Source organism: Aotus nancymaae, unplaced genomic scaffold (genome assembly GCF_030222135.1).
Source record: "Aotus nancymaae isolate 86718 unplaced genomic scaffold, 86718_ANA_hifiasm-v0.15.2.pri h1tg000077l, whole genome shotgun sequence".
NCBI lineage: Eukaryota > Metazoa > Chordata > Mammalia > Primates > Aotidae > Aotus > Aotus nancymaae.
Window position 1 is genome coordinate 4,953,843 of NW_026988492.1, and position 19,644 is coordinate 4,973,486.

Here is a 19,644-nt window from a genome sequence, read left to right on the forward strand (position 1 = left end):
GTGTTTCCTGTCTAGCTTTGGTCTGGCTCATTCTGCAGTCCCCTAACATGTCAGTTGCTCTCTGTCACCTTATTAATTGCTGAACACTCACTCACTGTGTGCTTTGCTGATCATATGCCAAGAACTTTTGGCAGCTCTGGGGAACATGCTCTCCATATGCCTTCTGGTAAGTGTTGGACAACTAGAAGTTCCTAGTTGTTGTGAGAACTTTGATTCAGAAACTAGGACACATGCCAGAGACCAGGGATGGGCTAGTTGGGCAGCTGACAGGTGAAATGGAGCTATTCAGGTTGTCACTTGGTCAGGACTCAGAAATAGAGTAGGCATGTGACTCTGAAGAGTGGTTTTTGAAGAGGATTATGATGGTTGGCAATGGACTTCATAGTTTGTAGACATAAAATAATTCTAACTTTTTGAGGAAGAGTCATAAAAATACAAAATCTCCTTTGCTATCTTGTCTTCTTTATGGTCTCTAAAAGTTGACATTTCTCAGGGTTCAGTCCTTAGCCGTCTATATTTATTTTCCACACAATCTTATGTGATCACTTGTTTTAAATGCCGTCTGGTCTCCCAAATTTACAATTTCTTTACTTTGGTCTCTCTTATGAGTTCTAGACTTATATTTATGTCTTTTCAACATCTCCATTAAACATTTCAAACTTAATATGTGTAAAATATAAATCTTGAACTCTTCTCCCTGGATAAATGATATGCTCACTTGTTCCAGGCCAAAAACTCAAAGTCATGTGTGACTTTTTCTTTCATATCCCACATCCAGTCCATTAGTAAGACTTACATGTCTTCCTTTCAAAATGTATCCCAAATCACCCCTACCCCACTTCTCACCCTTACTTCCCTATTATAAGTCACTATTGTAAGTTACCTAGGTGATAATCGTCTTCTAACTGGCCTTCCTTATCTTCTCATTGTACCTCTCCAGTCAGTCCTTCATATAGGAGTAAAAGTTTTTTTTTTTAAATGCTAAACAGTTCCTGTCATTCCTCTGCTCAAAACCCTTCAGTGGCTACTCAGTACACACAGGATAAAACCTTGTCTCACATGTTCTACCAGGTCTGCTGTTTATCTCCTATACTCTCTGTCTTACTCACTGTCCTCTATCCACACCTGCCTTTTGCTGTTCCTTAGATACTCCCAAGTCCATTTGTAATCAGCTAATTTCTCCCTGCTCCATGATCCTACACCCCTCACTCCAACCAGTTCAACCTCTAACCTGGTATTAGTGGAAGTCGATTTAGAGAGAAGAAAAGTGCACATCCAGTACTCTCTAGCACATGTAGTGGTAGAGTCACAGTAAAAATAGTACAGCTTTAGCATTCCTAGTTTCTGCAATTTGAATTGCTTTCAAGTATAAAAGGGACTGGATTTAGAGCTACAGAAAGTCATAGCTAGAATCAATGGGGGAAAGTTAGACAGAGAGAGAAATTTTCCTCTGTTTAAAGAGTGCTAATAAGTTGGTACCAATTACATCTGCATGAAAACAGTTTGATCTGCTTCATGAGACAGTGAGTTCTCCATCACTGACAATGTGCAGGTGGAGGCTGATCAGTCTCACGCAGAGATGTGGAGGAAGACCACGCTGAAGTAGAGGGAGGGAAGAATTGATTCCAAGGTCTTCCCACTTCTGAGATTAGGTCAACTTTTAGAATCTTCTTTTTTTCGGAATCAGTTCTCAGAGTCCTCCTCCGATTCTTCCTCTTGTTTATACATTAGGAAGCTTTCTTAAATAATAAGACTTGAAAGTTTAAATTACTCCTTGTTCCATAAGCTGCAGAATGGATGTTGTGTTAGCGGGCATGAAAACATTAATCTCCTTGTACATCTCCATTAGAGCTGTTGGGTGACTAGGTGCATTAATTAAGCAATAGTAATTTGAAAGGAATCTTTCTATCTGAGCAGTGACTCTCAACAGTGGGCTTAAACTATTCAGTAAACCATTCTGTAATCAGATATGCTGTCGTCCAGGCTTTGTTGTTCCATTTACAGAGCAGAGTAGATTTAGCGTAATTATTAATGGCCCTAGCATAATTCTTAATGGCCTCGATGCAAATGAAACAGCCTTGTATTTGAAGAAGATGCCATATAAGACTTTCATAGCTAGAGAAGGAAAGTCAGTGCTTGGCTTCAAGGGACAAGCTGACTCTCTTGCTAGGGGCTAATGCAGCTGGTCACTTGAAATTGAAGCCAGTGTTCATTTATCATTTTGAAAATCATATACACTAGAAATATGGATACACTTCAAAAACATTATGTTGAGTAAAATAAGCCAGACATAGGACACCACAAACTGATTCCATTTACTGTTCTAGGTTAGTATATCAGAAGTGTGAGAAAAGATAAATTTACTATATAGTGACAAAAAGTAGACAAGTTGTTGCATGCAGCTAAGGGTGGGTTGAGATTGATCTGGAGGCAGTACAAGGGAACTTTTTGGGATGGTGGTTGTGTTCTATATCTTGATTATGGTGGTGATTATATGGATATATAAATTTGTCCAAGCCCACTGAAAAGTACACTTAAAATTTTTATATTTTATTATATGTCAACTATTATCCCAATAACATTGCTTAAAAAACCCTGGTACACAAATTTTGGAAGTTATTTACTAGCAAAAGATTAACTTCTTTCTATGTGTAATTCTAAAACTTAGTCACCCTGAAAAATTCATTTAGATAAATCAGTATATACAATGTACATTAAAAAATACATGAATTAAAAGTCCTTAAGGAAAGAGAGTAGATGAATTCTCAATATACTTTCTAGTCTGTAGAAAGTATACAGACCGTACTTTTTGATATATTTGATATATTGGAATCTTCACACTGATGTATGTTTCCGGTTTCTTGAATTGATGTTCGGTTGTACTCTTGACACTAAGAAGCAGCCAGATAAAATGAAATAATTACAATTTGTTCTTGATTCTGCTTTCTTGTTCTTCTTGAGTTGAATTTTATATCATGTTTTTTAACTAGAAAAAATGTTTAGAAGACATACCAATGTTTTGTAGAATCTGTTTTTTCTTTTAGAAATGGATCCCCTCGAGTTTAGCTAAGCACGTGGCTGCCCGTCTAGAACCCATGCTTCTCTGCTTCTTTTGCAGCAATGTGTGGCTGTGTGGCTAATGAGAGGTGAATGGTGATGTGTGTAAGGTCACCTCCTTCAAGATAAACCACTTACCCTAGACTTTCTCTTTTCCTCTTCTGCTGCCTGGGGCGTTACACCAGTTACAGTAGCCATCTTCGGTTGAGAGTTGTAAACCGTGTGGAAGATGACAGAGCCAGCAATCCACAAATGGTCTTGTGAAGCACACTTCCCCTCCCACCCTGTATTTTGACATGAAAAAGAAGAATTTCTATCTCACTTGAGCTACTTTTGAGTCTCTTTGTTATGGGAGAAAGTTGATACACTAATATAAAATGGAAGGCATTTCAGAGTTTTAAGTTTTTCTTTATACTGTTTGGCTATATTCTCTATATATTGGTATTGTATTCTCAATTAAAATAATTTTTAAAATAGCATGTGATTGCATGCCAAGAGTTCCTTTTTGATTGATTATTTAGGAGAATGTTTTGCAAATTTCAAAGTTACTTTTAAACTTTTGGTAGTCATTCTTAATGGAATGATATTAATATATGGCATTCTGCTCTTCTAGATTTTTGTGGTTATATTTCTGGACCAGCTTATGATCAGTTTTGGTAAAGTTACATAGACCTTTTTAAAGAAGATTTATTTATAAAATACCTAAATACCTATTATGTTGTTGAACTTTATTATTTTTTTTTCCTGATGTCTCAGAGACTTTAAGTTGTAAATCACTGATTTCTCCCATTAATTTTAATTCTCTATATTTCTCTCAGGTTTTGTTTTGGTGTATGCGTTAATGTGTTATTTACTGTCAACATCGCAATTGAGGATTGTACCTTCTATCAGAGTAATATGACTTCTTTCTTTTTTTTTCCCATTAAATAAAAGATCTTGCTTTGTCACCCAGGCTAGAGTGCAGAGGCACAATCATAGCTCATTGCGGCTTCCAAATTCTAAGGCTCAAGTGGGTGATCCTCCTGGCTAGCTGGGGCTATAGACGTGGCACCACACCTCTAATTTTTGTTTTTAATATTTTATAGAGACAGGGCCTTGCTATATTGCCCAAGCTGGTCTTGAACTTCGGGCCTCAAGTGATCCTTCTGGCTTAGCCTCCCAAAGTGCTGGGATTACAGGTATGTGCCACGGCACTCAGCCATGACCTTCTAATTTATGACTTGGGTTTTTTGTTCTCTTTTAACTGGCATTGATATTGCTACCTTAGTTTATATTTCTCCATAAATCTATACTTCCTGTTGTATTTACACTTTCTTTATCATTACTTTTAGGTATGTTTCCTAAAAGTAGAACATAGTTGGATTTCGTTTTTTTAACCTAAAAAGAACGTCTCTTAACAAATATTTAATGCATTTAAATTTGTTTCCAAATTGTTCTAATTGATTTTACTTTATTGACCTTCCTTTCAGCTTTCTGTTTGAAATTCTTCCTTGTTTTCATTATGTTTGGGATTTTTTGCTGTATTGATTTAAAGTTTTATGTTTAATTTGATTTTCATTTTTAACTTATGGTTCACCTAAGAGGCTTGGAAATCTATTAAAGATTACTTTAAAGGTTTTTTCTTTTTTTTAGCTTTAAATTTATATGATACCTATCATTAACAGGCAAGAATAGGATGGTGTCTCTTGATTTCCCTCAGTGTTAAATGAGAAATTTAATATGTTTTTACTAACCTGCTTCTCTATTTTCATTAATGTGATCTAAGATTTTTTAAATTCAGACTATTACTAAATTATAATTTTAAATAATTTATACACTTTTTAAATTAACTTTTACATGGGCATAAAGATTATGAAAACCCTAAGGTGTCACAACCTTAAATTAATTTCTACTTTTTCAAATATATTTCAAAAGGAATCTTAAGCCATCAAAATTAAACTCTGATATCCTATTATTCATTATTTTCTTGATTTATTTTTATATTATATCTTTAAAAGGTACCGTTTTCATTTTTCCTGTTGTCCACATTCAAACTATTTCTTTGCTCATTAGACTAGGAGAAAAGAAGTAGAAATAGTCAGATTTGAAATTAAGATACCAAGTTATGTATTCGATATTTGCTATAGCAAAGTCTAAGGTCTGGAACATGTTTAGGATTATTGGATTAATAGATTTTACGGTGGTGGGTTTTATGGGGAGAATTACCAGTTATTTAGTAGATTTGTAAGCTTGTTTTCTAAGACGTTCCTGTCAATTACTGCATCAGATAACACAGGGGCTGGCACTTAGATTCTCATTAATATTTGTTCAGTGACAGAAGCTGTCCTCTGTTGCTTTTGAGTCTCTAACAGACTGTTTTCCCCATCTTGAATGTGCCTAGTCATCTAACCTCCTCTCAAATGGGCACCAACTTTATTCTCTCTCTATAATAAGGGACCTTGTATGGGGCTCTCCTAGTTTTTTCAGAACATGCTTGAGGACCATATAGGGAAGCAGGGTCTTAGAGGACACTCAGTCTTGTCTTGGAAACAGTGGAGAAGGAAGTGTAGCAGTTGCTAGGGGTAATATTATATCTTTAGGAAAACAATGCTGTTGCTAAGTTTTTTTTTTTTTTTTTTCTTAGTACATGATTATGTAGCTAGACTACCAAAAGGTAGGGAGTGAATTGAAGCTGTGAACAGCCTCTCCAGGATTATCAGGTCAGAGTGAAGTTCTTGGCAAGAGACTCGATTTAGTGTGCCATTCTGGAAAGCACATGGACTGAGGAGGCAGGAGACCTTTATTCTAGCTTTGGTTCTCTGTTCTTGTTTGTGACTGTGGCAAAAACCATTTAACTTTTGTGAGTCTCAGACTAGATTTATTAAATTAGGAATCTGACTCAAAGATCCTTTCTACTTTAAAATTCTATGACTGACCAGAGGACCAGGGTAGAACATGGAGGTTTCTACTTAACAAGCATTTTTATTTTTAATATCATTTTGTAAAGTCAAGAAGAATAAATCATTTATCTTACTGCTTTGAATAGGAGGATTAGAAGAAGGAATCGTATGTGGCTCACATGTTTATGTTCTGACTCCATATTAGGTAAGTGGCATGACACGTGTTGCAGTCAATTGTCTATATTGTAACACATGGAAATAATCTGGTACTAGAATGACTCAGAGGAATGTTTGTTGTTGTTGTTGTTTGTTCTGTTTTTGTTTTCTTGAGACAAGATTTCACTCCCATCACCCAGGCTGGCATGCAATGGCTTGATCATAGCTTACTGCAGCCTTGAACTCTCAGGCTAAAGTGATCCTCCCACCTCAGTCCCCTAACTAGCTGGGACTACAGGCATGCATCACCATCCTTGGCTAATTTTTTAAATTTTTTTATAGAGACAGGGTCTCCCTGTCTTACACAGGCTGGTCTCAAACTCCTGGCTTCAAGCAATCCTCCTACCTTGGCCTACCAAAATGTTGGGATCACAGGCCTGAGCACCTGCGCCTAGCCAGGAATGTTAAATCACCATTTTTTCCTGGAGAAAACTTGACAAAAATATTTATCTAGATTCCCAGAAGTTTATCACCTTTTCCACTGGGATATGTGTGTTTCTCAAAATTGAGGATACTGGGTGGTGGGCCTGTTGTGTGGTACCAGTCAGCCATCAGGTTGCGGGTCACACTGAACATCCTTCATTAAACTCCCGAGTGGTGAAACGGCTGCTGGCACCAAAGTTGTGTTTTACAAGGGCAGTAATAGGATGCTGCCCGAGCTGGCTATATGTCATAAGTCGAGCTGGGCATGATCACATGCAGGGTGGGCAGAGAGAGTTTTCAAATAATGAACATGTCACAGTTGTGAAGAGCTGGGGAAGAGTGCTGACTGAATAAAATCTATGTAGCAAAGAGTGACCCTTTTTGAAGAAAGGCTTTGTTCTGCCCAGATTCTAGACGAAGAACCACCAACAAAGGCTCCATCCAGAGCAGCACAGAAAAGACTGGACAGTGGACATTGGCTGCTTTTCTTCTCTGTAGTCATCACATTGAGAACTAAAAAATAGTTGAAAAGTTTTATTTCCCTCTCCATCAAGAGCTTCCAGGGATGGGAGAGAGTTGTTTCATTTCACAAATGTGTTTTGTTTTAGTAAACACATATGAATTGAATAAATGCAAATAAAATTCAAAATAAATTAGAAATGTGAATTTAAAAAGTGTATGATAGGCTTTTAAGTGCCACTGCATCGTAGGCCCTGGTTAGCGATGCAGAGATCAACATTCAGTAAATTCTTCCCTCAGGAACTTCAGTAAGACCAACCAATAAATGGCTAATACTTACTGTGTTTCATTCAGTTTTTGTGGAGAATCTACCCTGTGCAAGGCAATAGGACTTACAAAGTAAGACAGAGAAGATCAAGTCTCTGTTCTCAAGGCATTTATAGTCCCGAGGGATATGAGTGAATAGGTAACTAGAGTACCAGGTACATGGGGGCATACAGGAGAGAATAATAGAATGTGTGGGTGTGAATAACGCAGGTGACTTGAATGTGTCCTGAGATTAGAATGAAGCAGCGTCAGGGTGCCTATACTTTCAGATTTCTAGAGTGTTTAAGTCTTCTGGAACTACAGAGTTAACTACTGGAGAAACCATTCTTGTATGTTTTTATAGGTATTAATGAGTCCATAGCTGGACTGGGAGGAAAGATGCTTTAAAGCATCTGGGAGGAAAAAAAATTGTTGATACATGTGCTTTCTGTTTTCAGCTCATGATGAAGATGATGATTGGATCCCCCTCTACTAGCTACAAATTATATCTAAAATTTGAAATTTGAAATTATAGAGAGATACCTTTTGATCAAACATTTTTCCCTGTTAAGTTACAGTAGAAGTCTTTCTTGAACTTAAAGTCTATTTGAAAGAGATTGCATGGCCTCCCACAGTCATTGAATCCCACGGCTCTTTGAGGTAGGGATTTCCTATTCAGCCCAGTGTCCTCCTGTTCAAGTATGAGGCTGCTTTCTCTCTCTCTAATTATTGAAGTGTTGGTCTTTTTTGACAACAGTAGGGGCCTGTAATTTATTTTAAGCTGGATTTGTAAATTGAAGGGGCCCAGACTGAGTCTGGCCCATGTTGCATGTGGCTTACCTCCATGCCTGAACCACAAAAGGCCCACTATTTGCTGTTTTTAGGGAGTTAGTAAGAGCTTTTGTGATATAGTTTATACACATTTTATTGGCTAAAGACTAGATGATCTGAAGGAAAAAAGAATAAGATACAAAAGTCAAAGCTCTGGCTGTGAACTAGAAGAAAAGTTAAAAATATGAAAACCAGCACAAATGGTACAAACAAGAATTAGAAATTAGGAAGAGCCTAGAAGGAGAGGTTTTTAATTATAGCACCCCTTAAGACATCTGAAATTGTTACAATGATTTTAAATAGGCAAACTTTTGTCCTAAAAAGAATCAAGGGCTCTACTTTCTGTGTGTAGTTTATTAAGTGTAAACACATAACAAAATTTAAGGGGAAAAGGTAATCTTTTTATGTGAAACTGTTTTGATTTATGGCTTCCCACACTTTGAGAGCCTCTTTGCACCTTGATTAATACACTGAGTGGTTTTAAAAACTTAATAAAATTGTTGAGGGGGGTGTGGCATGAGCAGATATTTTTAATATAGCAATTGGGAATATCATTAAGAAGATTATTTAAGCAGTTTGTAACATAAGCCTTGAATAGTATTACTAAATAAAGAAAATGAGATTTTAGAAATTTGAACATGTTAACTACAAAAAAAGTAAACTTTTTTTCGTGTAATACTGAAATCAACTATGGAATTGAAGAAACTAAGATTTTTCTTTTTAAAATAAAATTATTTACAGAGGAAATTCATAACAGTTTCTCTTTGTTAAAAAACAAAAAGCATTTATAGCTCAGGCTAAATTTCCATTTGACTACCACCCTTCTGTCTCCCCAGAGATCATCATTTTGCTACTTATTCTTCCAAATTGTCTTCTAAATATTTTTATCCATATATGTGTATACATACAACAGATGTATATGTTTTTTTGGATGTTTAAAAAAACATAGAATGTTGATTGCTGGTTCATTTTAAATATGGCCTTCCATTGTTATGTTTTATTTTTAATACTTCTGCAGTATTACTAATAGCAGCTGACATTTATTATTGAGTAGTTACTATGGGCTAGGCAGGATGCTTAGCATTTTTCATATAATTTAGCTTCATAATCATAATAACCTTCAGAAGTAAAATAGTTGATTTTATATGAATAAAATTCCACCTTCAATATACCTTTCATTTACAGTAAATTATTAATGCCAGTAGTTTCAATACCAAAACATTTGAAATGATTTTTAAAAATTGCCAAGACTGGAACTGCCAGTCTGTTACATTTTTTATTCTTGTGCATTGGCCTTTACCAGGTCCTTGAAGTCAGGTGTCTGCTTGCTCAACCAGAAAGCTGAGGTTATGAGGGTGATTCTTGCTCAACTTTTAGGAATGAAGTGGTAGTATGTGTCCTATTTGACTGATTTTAAATGAGGAACAGACAACCCCAGACATTTCCTCACTAGTTAATGGTTTGAAAAGCCTATGCCTGTGATGATGTCCATTTTGGGGACAGTTATAGGATACAAGACTTAGATTAGGAGGTTCCCTTTCGAAAGAAGTCTTTCTTTTTGCCGTTAGTCATACTGGTATGAGGAAATAAAGGCTGCTGCAATAGAACTCCCAAGAATTTTTATGGGAATTGGTAGAAAGGGAGTGATATTGGGTAGGTTGAGAGAAAAAAAATTGTGCTTATATACACACTAATTTTGGAGTTTGGATGAGGATATTTTCCCCATTTCATGACAAAATAAAGAGCTTTTAGTAAATGGGATAGCTTTCAGAAAGTTTTAAATCTCAGCTCTGCTGCTTGACTAGCTGTGTGACTTTGAATAGGTACTTGACACTGTTTTAATCCACATATTCAGTTCATACAGCTGTAGGGTTGAAATTACGTAAAGTATGTTAGACATTGCTAAGTGCTATCTAAATGTTTCAGTATTAGGTGGTATTCTTACCGTTTTCATTATCGTTAACTGTTGTCAAAATCTCCTATAGTTTGTCTCTATACTAAAGACTTAACCTACTTGCTTCTATCCTTCATTACTTGAGAAAGGTTACTATATTAGGGTTCTGTTATTTTCAGAAAAGAAAAAGAGATCCTATCACCTCTTTTAACATTTAACAAATAATGAAGGCCTAATATATTTCAGTCAACGTTTCTTCTGGCTGAATGCTAATAAAAAAAAGATCATTTATATTAATAGTAACTCTGGAGGAGAGGAGAAGGTCCCAATAAATATCATTTGCCAAAGGTCCCCAGTAAATATCATTTCATTGTCATTATTAGTCTTCATAGGCATTTTTTGTCTTTTTTGTCTTCAAGATTTGAAAAAGCATTAATTATTAATATCTGTCCACTTATGCAAGTATTTGTAAGTAAATTAGTTCGTAAATGGTTATGATGAGACATTGAAAGAAAATAATAAAAGTTTACCTTCCTTTGGTTTGGTTTTGGTTATAATACTTTATTTTGAAGTCACAAATAACATTTAATGAGAGTTTGAGGATTTTATGTTTAATAGGATGGAACATGGGTTGAAAATGCTAAGAAGTGCTCATTTCCAGAGTTAAGTGTCATTTTCAGCTGAGGAGACTGAACTCCACTGAGCTTGCATTTGGTATGCTTCAGGGTCCACATTGTAATGGGGAACTGATTCTTGCTGGAAATCCAGTCAGAAGTCTGGTTTATTCTGGGTTTGTTTAAAATTTTCCTCCCCACTGTTTTGCTGTATTTTCCTAACGTAAGTGTTACAGAAATTCAGAATTCATGGAAAGAATGAGCACCTTTAGCTTCTTACAGTGTCATGAGACTGCATATTGTGATCCAGTGTTCGAGAAATTAAACATCAGTTGTTTAAGGCAACTAGGATGTCTACAGTTTAAATCTCATTTACTGTTTTTTAGTGATACGCCGTTTGGTATATGAAAACACTGTGAGTGTAGGCTGTTCCTTAAAGCAGACTGTGTGCTTTGGAGGGGGCACTTTGCTAGGGGAAAAAAATCTTTTTTGTTCCCTCTTCTAGAGAGTTCTGAAAGTCTGTCCTTTTGACTTTCATTGGCAGTTGTTCATTGTCATCTCCATATTCTTTCATTTATTTTTTGACTTACTCTGTGGCAGACCATCTCTATCCTGAAGTTAGACCAGTGAAAAAAAATCTTATTTCAAAGTGACCCATGAAATTCCATTCCATAGTTTAAATGTGTCACATTGGAAATACCACCTTTTTCTCCACTGTATTTTGTTACCCTAATCCATGCCCTCACCATCTGAGGACTGTTTTTGTGTGTATTTTTAAAATGAATATCTCTCAAACTCACTGGTTTGTGGAAACTGAGCATTTCCCTGTTACCCACAGGTAGCTGTGGTAAGTGTGTCCTGTTTTCTTCAGATCCCAACCACGGATTTCTAAAGGTATCTAAGATCTGTACAGTTATATCTGCTTTTCCCAGTGACAGCTAGAAATATTTTACCTTGCCTTCACTATAGGCTATAATAAAGTTTACTATCAGAGGCCAGGTGCAGTGGCTCACCCCTGTAATCTTAGCAGTTTGGGGGCCGAGGTAGGTGGATCATCTGAGGTCAGGAGTTCAAGACCATCCTGGCCAACACGGTGAAACCCCATATCTATTAAAAATACAAAATCAGCTGGGCGTGGTGGTACATGCCTGTACTCTCAGCTACTCAGGAGGCTGAGGCAGGAGAATTGCTTGAACCTGGGAGCTGGAGATTGCAGTGAGCCGAGATCACCCACTGCACTCCAGCCTGGACAACAAGAGCAAAACTCTGTCTCAGAAAAAAAAAAAAGTTTATAATCAGTTAAATTCTCTAAGCTTCTGGCTTGGAATATTGAAGAAACTTTTACAGAGAGTAGATAAAGGATGGAGGAAGAATTTCTGATTCAATTGCGTGTTATTTATTGTGGAAAGAATGCTTTCCCTACAGACTGACTAGGAACAAGATGTTTAAACATAAGCCAGGGTGGAGACCTATTTGTTTGGTCAGCTTTATAGGAGCCACGTTTCCCTACTTAGGATGAGCTTGCCAACTATCCCATCCTCCTACCCCTGCCTGATTCTTCAAGTGTCTGGAGCAGCATGATTTTATCATGCCATTATAAATTTATGCTGTGCTGTGCTGTGCGTGTGTGTGTGTGTGTGTGTGTGTGTGTATGTATGTATGTAAAATGTCTTTTTTCTCCCCTTTTTCTCAATCCCTCTTTGCTCTTGGCTTGTATATTCATATAACTGGGCGGCAGCAGGACTTCATTTATCACAGGCAGTGGGAGGAGGTACAGAGATATGAAAGGGTTACTGTTCACATTTCCTGTGTAATTCCCTCTGATCTTATTGAGTTGTAATTCCTTTCTTGATGTTAAACATTCCCAGGCTCCAGTAACCTTCTGGCCTGCTTGCACTGGCCAAGTTTGTCCCAGGTGATCATGTAGGCGAACCTCCTGTTTTTAAGACAAGAAATTGTTCCTTCCTTGATGAGATAGGCTAAATATTCATTCCTTTGCAGCACCAGAAGAAATCCCTTTAATTTAAAACAACAACAGAGCAGTAACATATTAGTTTTAAAATTGAAATTTGGCAAGATTGTTGTCAGGTTAATTTTGTAGATTTTTAAATCTATTCAGTCACAGTTTAGTGAGTTTCTGGTTGAATGAAACCCTGTGGACATATTAAAGATTACATCCTTTCTTTTTAAAACACACTATAAAAATGGGTTTTGATTCTAAAAGGATAAATTTTGACCTTACCTTCTCACTTTTAGCCTACTTAATCAGTAGATCATTTTAAGTTGCCTCAGATACAAAGCAGCTTAGCTGAAACTACAATATTTTTGCTTTTCTTTATTAGTTCTCAGAAGTTTATAGTTGAGCATTGGGGAGATACTTATTTCCTTTTTCTCTGGTTTTAAAATTATATACCAGCTCATCTTTCCCCCACAATTTAAAATACATAAATTTTTGTGGTTGACAAAAAGGCTTTCTGTTTTTGCCTTTTCCTTTAAAGTTTTAGAAGACAGTATTACGCCGTGAAGCATAAGAATGGTTTAGCAGCTGTTTATGAATTTACAGGGACAAGGAGTACTTTTGCCAACACTGCCTTAATCTCAGGTAAGGAGCTTTTGTTTGGACAAGGCTCCGAGGGTAAGTTTGCTCTTACTGCTTATAGCACCTCTCTGTATCTTTCAGTCAACAACTTGGGAAGCTAGGGGCTTGGGGACTGAAATGAAACAGTATCTCTTTGAAGGAGTTTCTAGGATAATTTTAAGTTTGCTAGTGTTTAGGCAAAGTAAACTGTGTGCATTGCTCTAAGCGATGAGATAAAATATTTTTAGTGCCCCTTAACTGTCTGGAATACAGTTTTACAGGGAGGTGGGTAGGTGAATTTTTGGATTAGTTCTGTTTAAATCTGCTTTAGAGAGCCAACATGAATTGCTGATATTAATCATTCACATTTAGTTCTCCAGTGCCTAATACAGAGCCTGTCACACAATAGGTTTTTATTTTCTTTTTCTTTTTTTTTTTTTTGAGACAGGAGCTCACTTGGTCACCCAGACTATAGTACAGTGGCATGATCATAGCCCACTATAGCCTCAAACTCCTGGGCTCAAGTGATCCTCCCACCTCAGCCTCTTGAGTACCTGGGATTACAGGCAAATGCCACCAAGCCCTGCTAATTTTTTTATTTTTTATTTTGTAGAGACAGGGTCTTGCTATATTGCCCAGGATGGTCTAGAACTCCTGTCTTTAAGTGATCCTCCCACTTTGGCTTCCAAAGTGCTGGGTAATTATAGGCAGTGGGTTTTCAATAATGGTTTGTTGAATGAATGAATAAGACTCCTGTATTACTTTTGTAGATTCTATTTTTTTTTACAATATTCCTAATAATAAAGAGTGATGCATTTAGTATGTACATCTTTTTTTACATAGAGTAGATAAAGGATGGAGTAAGAACTTCTGATTCGATTGTGTGTTATAGTTGACAAAGTATTGGGTACTATAAAGCACTGAATACTAATGTCACTCAACAAATACTTGCAGAATGCTAGAGTAAACAGCATTGTGCCTGGTATTGTGGGCTCTCCAGAGATGTGCACCACCTTGTCCCTGCCATCTAAAGTGTCCTAGACTTCTCAATGAACAGGATATGTACACTAATCAAGTTAAACAGCAACCTAAAGTAACATCAATTTAAAGTTTAAAATCATTTCAACTTTTATTTTAGATTCAGGGGGTACATGTGCAGATTTGGTACATGGGTATATTGTGTAACGCTGAGGTTTAGGGTATAGATGATCCTGTCACCTAGGTACTGAGCATAGCACCCAATAGTTACTTTTTCAACTCTTGCCTCCCTACTCCCTCTCTCCTTCGTCTAGTAGTCCCCAGGGTCTATAGCTGCCATCTTTGTGTCCATGTGTACCTAATGTTTTACTCCCACTTCTAAGTAAGGATATGCAGTACTTAGTTTTCCATTCCTGAGTTAATTCCCTTAGGATAATGGCCTCCAGCTGCATCCATGTTGCTGCCAAGGACATTTTTTTTTAATTTTTTTTATGGCTGCATATTATTCCATGATGTATATATACCACATTTTCTTTGGTGGACATCTTGGTTGATTCCATGCCTTTGCTATTGTGCATAGTGCTGTCATGAACATTGGAGTTCATGTGTCTTTTTTATAGAACAATTTTTTTCCTTTAGGTATATACCCAGTAATGGGATTGCTGGGCTGAATCATAGTTCTGTTTTTAAGTTCTTTGAGAACTCTCCAAACTACTGTCCTCAGTGGCTGAACTAATTTACATTCCCACCAGCAGTGTGTAAGTGTTCCCTTTTCTCTGCAGCCTCACCAGCATCTGTTATTTTTTGATTTTTTAATACTAGCTATTCTGACTGGTATGAGATGGTATCTCATTTTGGTTTTGATTTGCATTTCTCTGATGATTAGTGAAGTTGAGCTTTTATATATATATATATATTTGTTGGCTGCTTTTATGTATTCTTCTGTGAAGTGTTTGTTCATGTCCTTTGCCCACTTTTTAATGGGGTTATTTTCTTGTTGAATTGCTTAAGTTCCTTATAGATTCTGGATATTAGACCTTTGTTGGATGTGTAGTTTTTGAATATTTTCTCCCATTCTGTAAGGTCCGTTTATGCTGTTGATAGTTTCTTTTGCTATGCAAAAGCTCTTTAGTTTAATTAGGTCTCACTTGTCAATTTTTTTGGTACAATTGCTTTTGAAGTCTTAGCTACAAATTCCTTGCCAAGGCCAATGTCCAGACTGGTATTTCCTAGGTTTTTTCTAGGATTTTTATAGTTTGAGGTAATTGTTCCATATGTGTGTGATTGTGTGCATGTCTACAAATATTACCCTCATCCTTCCTGTTAATCTGTAATGGTAGATCCTGTTGAGAGTCCTTTTGTCATTGAATAGTTAATTTCCTCACAACATTCTGTGCCCAAGTCCTTAGGTAAGCTATACCTGGCTAACCTAGCCTTTTATTTTATGCTTGGTCATAGAAAAAAAGACTATATTTAATCATCGATTAAAGATAGTCTGTTAACATTTCCTGAAACTAATAAGCACATTCATTGTTCTCATAATAGAAAAACACTTATATTTTCCCTCAAGAATTAACTATTTCTAGGAAAAGCACTGAATACTAATGACAGTCAGTCAACAAATATTTGCAGAATGCTAGTGTAAACAGCATTGTGTCTGGTATTGTGGGCTCTCCAGAGATGTGCACCACCTTGTCCCTGCCATCTGAAGTGTCCTAGACTTCTCAACGAACAGGATATGTACACTAATCAAGTTAAATAGCAACCTAAAGTATGTTAAGTATGGTTATAAGCTGAGTGAGAGGCATGGACAAGAATCAGGAAGCTTAGAGGAAGGAGAAATCATTTTTACTTGAATTAGAGAGTGGTGAAAGATTTAATGGAAGCTTGAATAGGACATTAAATAAATAGTTGGGGCTTGAGTATAAGGAGTAAGCCTATCTGACATTTATAAGCAAGGGTGACAGTTATCACACTTCCTGTCGCTAGCAGCAATGAAGAAACAACCAAAAAAAAGTGCTTAAGTGCATGGTGGAAACTTTTCTTCATCAGTGACTTAATTGTTCCTGTTTTCTCCTGAAGTAGAATTTCAGAAAAGCTTCCACCTAGGACATACAGCACTATTTTAGTTCCTATAAGGATCACCTCAGTAGGAAATCCTCCCAGACTTTTCACCCAAGTAAAATTTCAGCAGGAAGACAGGAGTAAGATATACTGAAAAGTTACTGCTCATGACTACAGTTTGGTAATGAAGGCCTGATTCAGTTTCATTGGCAATTTTTTTTTTCTTTTTTTGAGACAGATTCTCATTCTGTCCCCCAAGCTGGAATGCAGTGGTGCGATCTCGGCTCGCTGTAACCTCTGCCACCCAGGTTCCAGCAATTCTCCTGCCACAGCCTTCACAGTAACTGGGATTACAGGTACCTGTTACCATGCCCATCTAATTTTTGTAGTTTTTAGTAGAGGTGGGGTTTTACCATCTTAGCCAGGCTGGTCTTGAACTCCTGACCTCATGATCCACCCACCTCAGCCTCCCAAAATGCTGGGATTATAGGCGTGAGCCACCACGCCTGGCCTCATTGGCAAATTTAATAGCGCTCATTGCTGAGTAATATCTTGATTTGAATCCTAACATATAAGGAGATATTTCCAAATTCACTATTTTTCTACACATAGGTGGCTATCAATATTTATCATTATAGGTAAATATCATAATTTTATAGCAGTTTCTGTTAGCCACTAAAAGTTTCTTTTCTTTTTTTTTTTTTTTTTTGAGACAGAGTTTTGCTCTTGTCGCCTAGGCTGGATTGCAGTGGCTCGATCTCACCTCACTGCAACCTCTGCCTCCCAGGTTCAAGTGATTCTCCTGCTTCAGCCTCCTGAGAAACTGGGATTATAGGCATCCACCACCATGCCCAGCTAATGTTTGCATTTTTGTAGAGACAGGGTTTCACCATGTTGGCCAGGCTGGTCTTGAACACCTGACCTCAGGTGACCTACCTGCCTTGGCCTCCCAAAGTGCTGGGATTACAGTTGTGAGCCACCGTGCCTGGCCAATCTCTTTAAGTTTCTTTTACAATAAAGCATTTACTAGTATTACAAACTATTTAAATCCTATTTTTTGTTTTGTAAAGCAGATTTTAAAATGAATAGAATTTATATTGAGACTCTTTGATTATATTTACTTATTAAAAGCAAACCCATTAGTGCATTTAATTTTGGAGTCAAACATCTGTCTAGTTTTATATTCTTTCATTATACAGCTAAAGGAAAAATAATGCCGCACAGAAATGAAACCAGTTTTTCCAACACAGTAAAGATAGAATCTTGAGACAGTCTACTCACTTTATTTTTATTTTATTTTTTAGTCTTTTGGCCAGTAGCAAATTGATGTGACCTTGTGCATGATTCTGAATATCCACCCTTGTTCAGCTATATGAATTGCTGCCAGTGTGACAATAAGCTGGAAGCTATATCCAACTTGCTTTGCACACTGTATTTTTGTAAAGATCTATATTCTTTCAAGATATTACTAAGTGACCCATGATTAAATGTTTTGGTGGTCTGCTAATTTTAGGAAAGGTGGGAGCAATCACAATGGATTTAACATAGTGTATATTGGTATTTTATTTAACCCAGTGTTTCCCAAATGTATTTGAACTTGGAAACACCCACCCCTTTCTTCTTTCCTTCCTTCCAACTTCCTTCCTTTCTTACTTTATTTTTTAAGAACACATATTAAAATCTCTTAAAAAGTTTCAGGAATGTGCACTAGAAACTTTCATACACACATGCACATTATAGAGATATGTTGTTTATGTCTTTTTCTGTTAATCTCTACCTTTTCTGGGGCATAGGTTGGGAGGAAGAAGGAAAATGAGTAACTTATAAGTTTTACTAGTTATTCTGATGTCAAGTTTAGTGGGAAGGAGGCTGAAGCTTCTAAGTCTAAAATAAAGTTTGAGATTGATCTGAGTATTTTGAGTTCTTACTATCTGTATCTTCTATAGCTTGTTGTTCTGTACAATCAGGAGTTGACAGAGCATAACAGAAGTTACCTCTGTGGGGAAGAGTAGGGTGGGTCAGAGGTGAAATGAGACTTTTCCCTTTTGCCTTTTGTAACCTTAAGAAGAAAAAGCAAATTTAAAGACCTAAACTGATGGACAGAACCAGTACTTTACAAGAGAATTTCTTATTTCAAGCTTTGGTAAGTACTAGCCTGTCTGGTAGTTTTAAACATGTTTTGTTTAGAAAATAACAAAATTTGTAAAACTTTTTAAGAAATAGGCTTAAAGTAAGATAAATCTGACAGGACTGGATTAATATCTTTTGTCCTTTATCTTGTACGTACCTGTTGTTAATATACTGTGCCATCATTGTATATTTATGTGCTAAATGAGCAACTCTGTATTATTTTTCTCTGTATCTTTGGCAACTAACCTTGCACTGTGCCTGGAACATAGTAGGCATTCAGTATGTTTGTTGACGTGAGTGTAGGGGGTGGGAAAACTTAATTTGTCAGTCCTACGGAAATATGTTAATGGTTGAAATCCTAAAAGGATTATGTTCTTTTGAAAACATCTTTAAAATATAGCCTATTTTATTTTTGCATGTATATCTATCTTGTCTAAGAAAGGATTTAAGGTGATATTAATAAGTATACTTAGTACAGTTGGATCAAATAAAATTTAAAATAAATGGGTAAAAGAACAAAATTGGAGGATTTATACATCCCCATTTCAAAACCCAATTTAAAGTGATGGTATTCGAGACAACATGGCAGTGGCATAGGATAAGCATATAAATCAATGGAGAGGAACTGAGAGTCCAGAAATAAACATTTACATTTGTGGTCCATTGATTTTCGAAAGAGCTGCTAAGACAATTAAATAGAGAAAGGGTTATTTTTTTCAACAAATGGTGCTGGAACAATTGGATGTCATATACGAAAATTAACTTCTTCACAATAATCATACACAAAAATTAACTGAAAATGAATGATGGGCCTAAACATAAGAGCTGAAATTATAAAACTTCTAAAAGGAAGCATAAAAAAAAATGGCCGGGCGCGGTGGCTCAAGCCTGTAATCCCAGCACTTTGGGAGGCCGAGGCGGGTGGATCACGAGGTCAAGAGATCGAGACCATCCTGGTCAACATGGTGAAACCCCGTCTCTACTAATACAAAAAATTAGCTGGGCACGGTGGCGCGTGCCTGTAATCCCAGCTACTCAGGAGGCTGAGGCAGGAGAATTGCCTGAACCCAGGAGGCGGAGATTGCGGTGAGCCGAGATCGCGCCATTGCGCTCCAGCCTGGGTATCAAGAGCGAAACTCCGTCTCAAAAAAAAAAAAAAAAAAAAAAAAAAAAACTTTATGACCTTGGATTAGGCAGAGTTGTTAGGTATGATAC

At 36.7% G+C, this 19,644-nt stretch overlaps 1 protein-coding gene across 17 annotated transcripts in view; it reads left to right on the forward strand.

Annotated features, from left to right (window-relative positions):
- ZNF438 (zinc finger protein 438) overlaps window positions 1–19,644 on the forward strand; it is a 175,972-nt gene that overhangs the window by 42,923 nt on the left and 113,405 nt on the right. For 7 of the 17 annotated variants that reach the window (XR_010339527.1, XR_010339528.1, XM_064368508.1 and 4 more), the window contains exons 3-6: window positions 4,143–4,235; window positions 6,083–6,141; window positions 13,178–13,281; window positions 16,538–16,655. The exons of 1 other annotated variant lie outside the window; for it this stretch is intronic. The gene's annotated coding sequence lies outside the window, so the exon portion shown is untranslated. Of the gene's footprint in view, window positions 1–4,142; window positions 4,236–5,799; window positions 6,142–13,177; window positions 13,282–16,537; window positions 16,656–19,644 lie in introns of those variants that run through there. 9 more of the 17 variants (XM_064368507.1, XM_012445663.3, XM_064368518.1 and 6 more) reach the window with 7 other exon arrangements.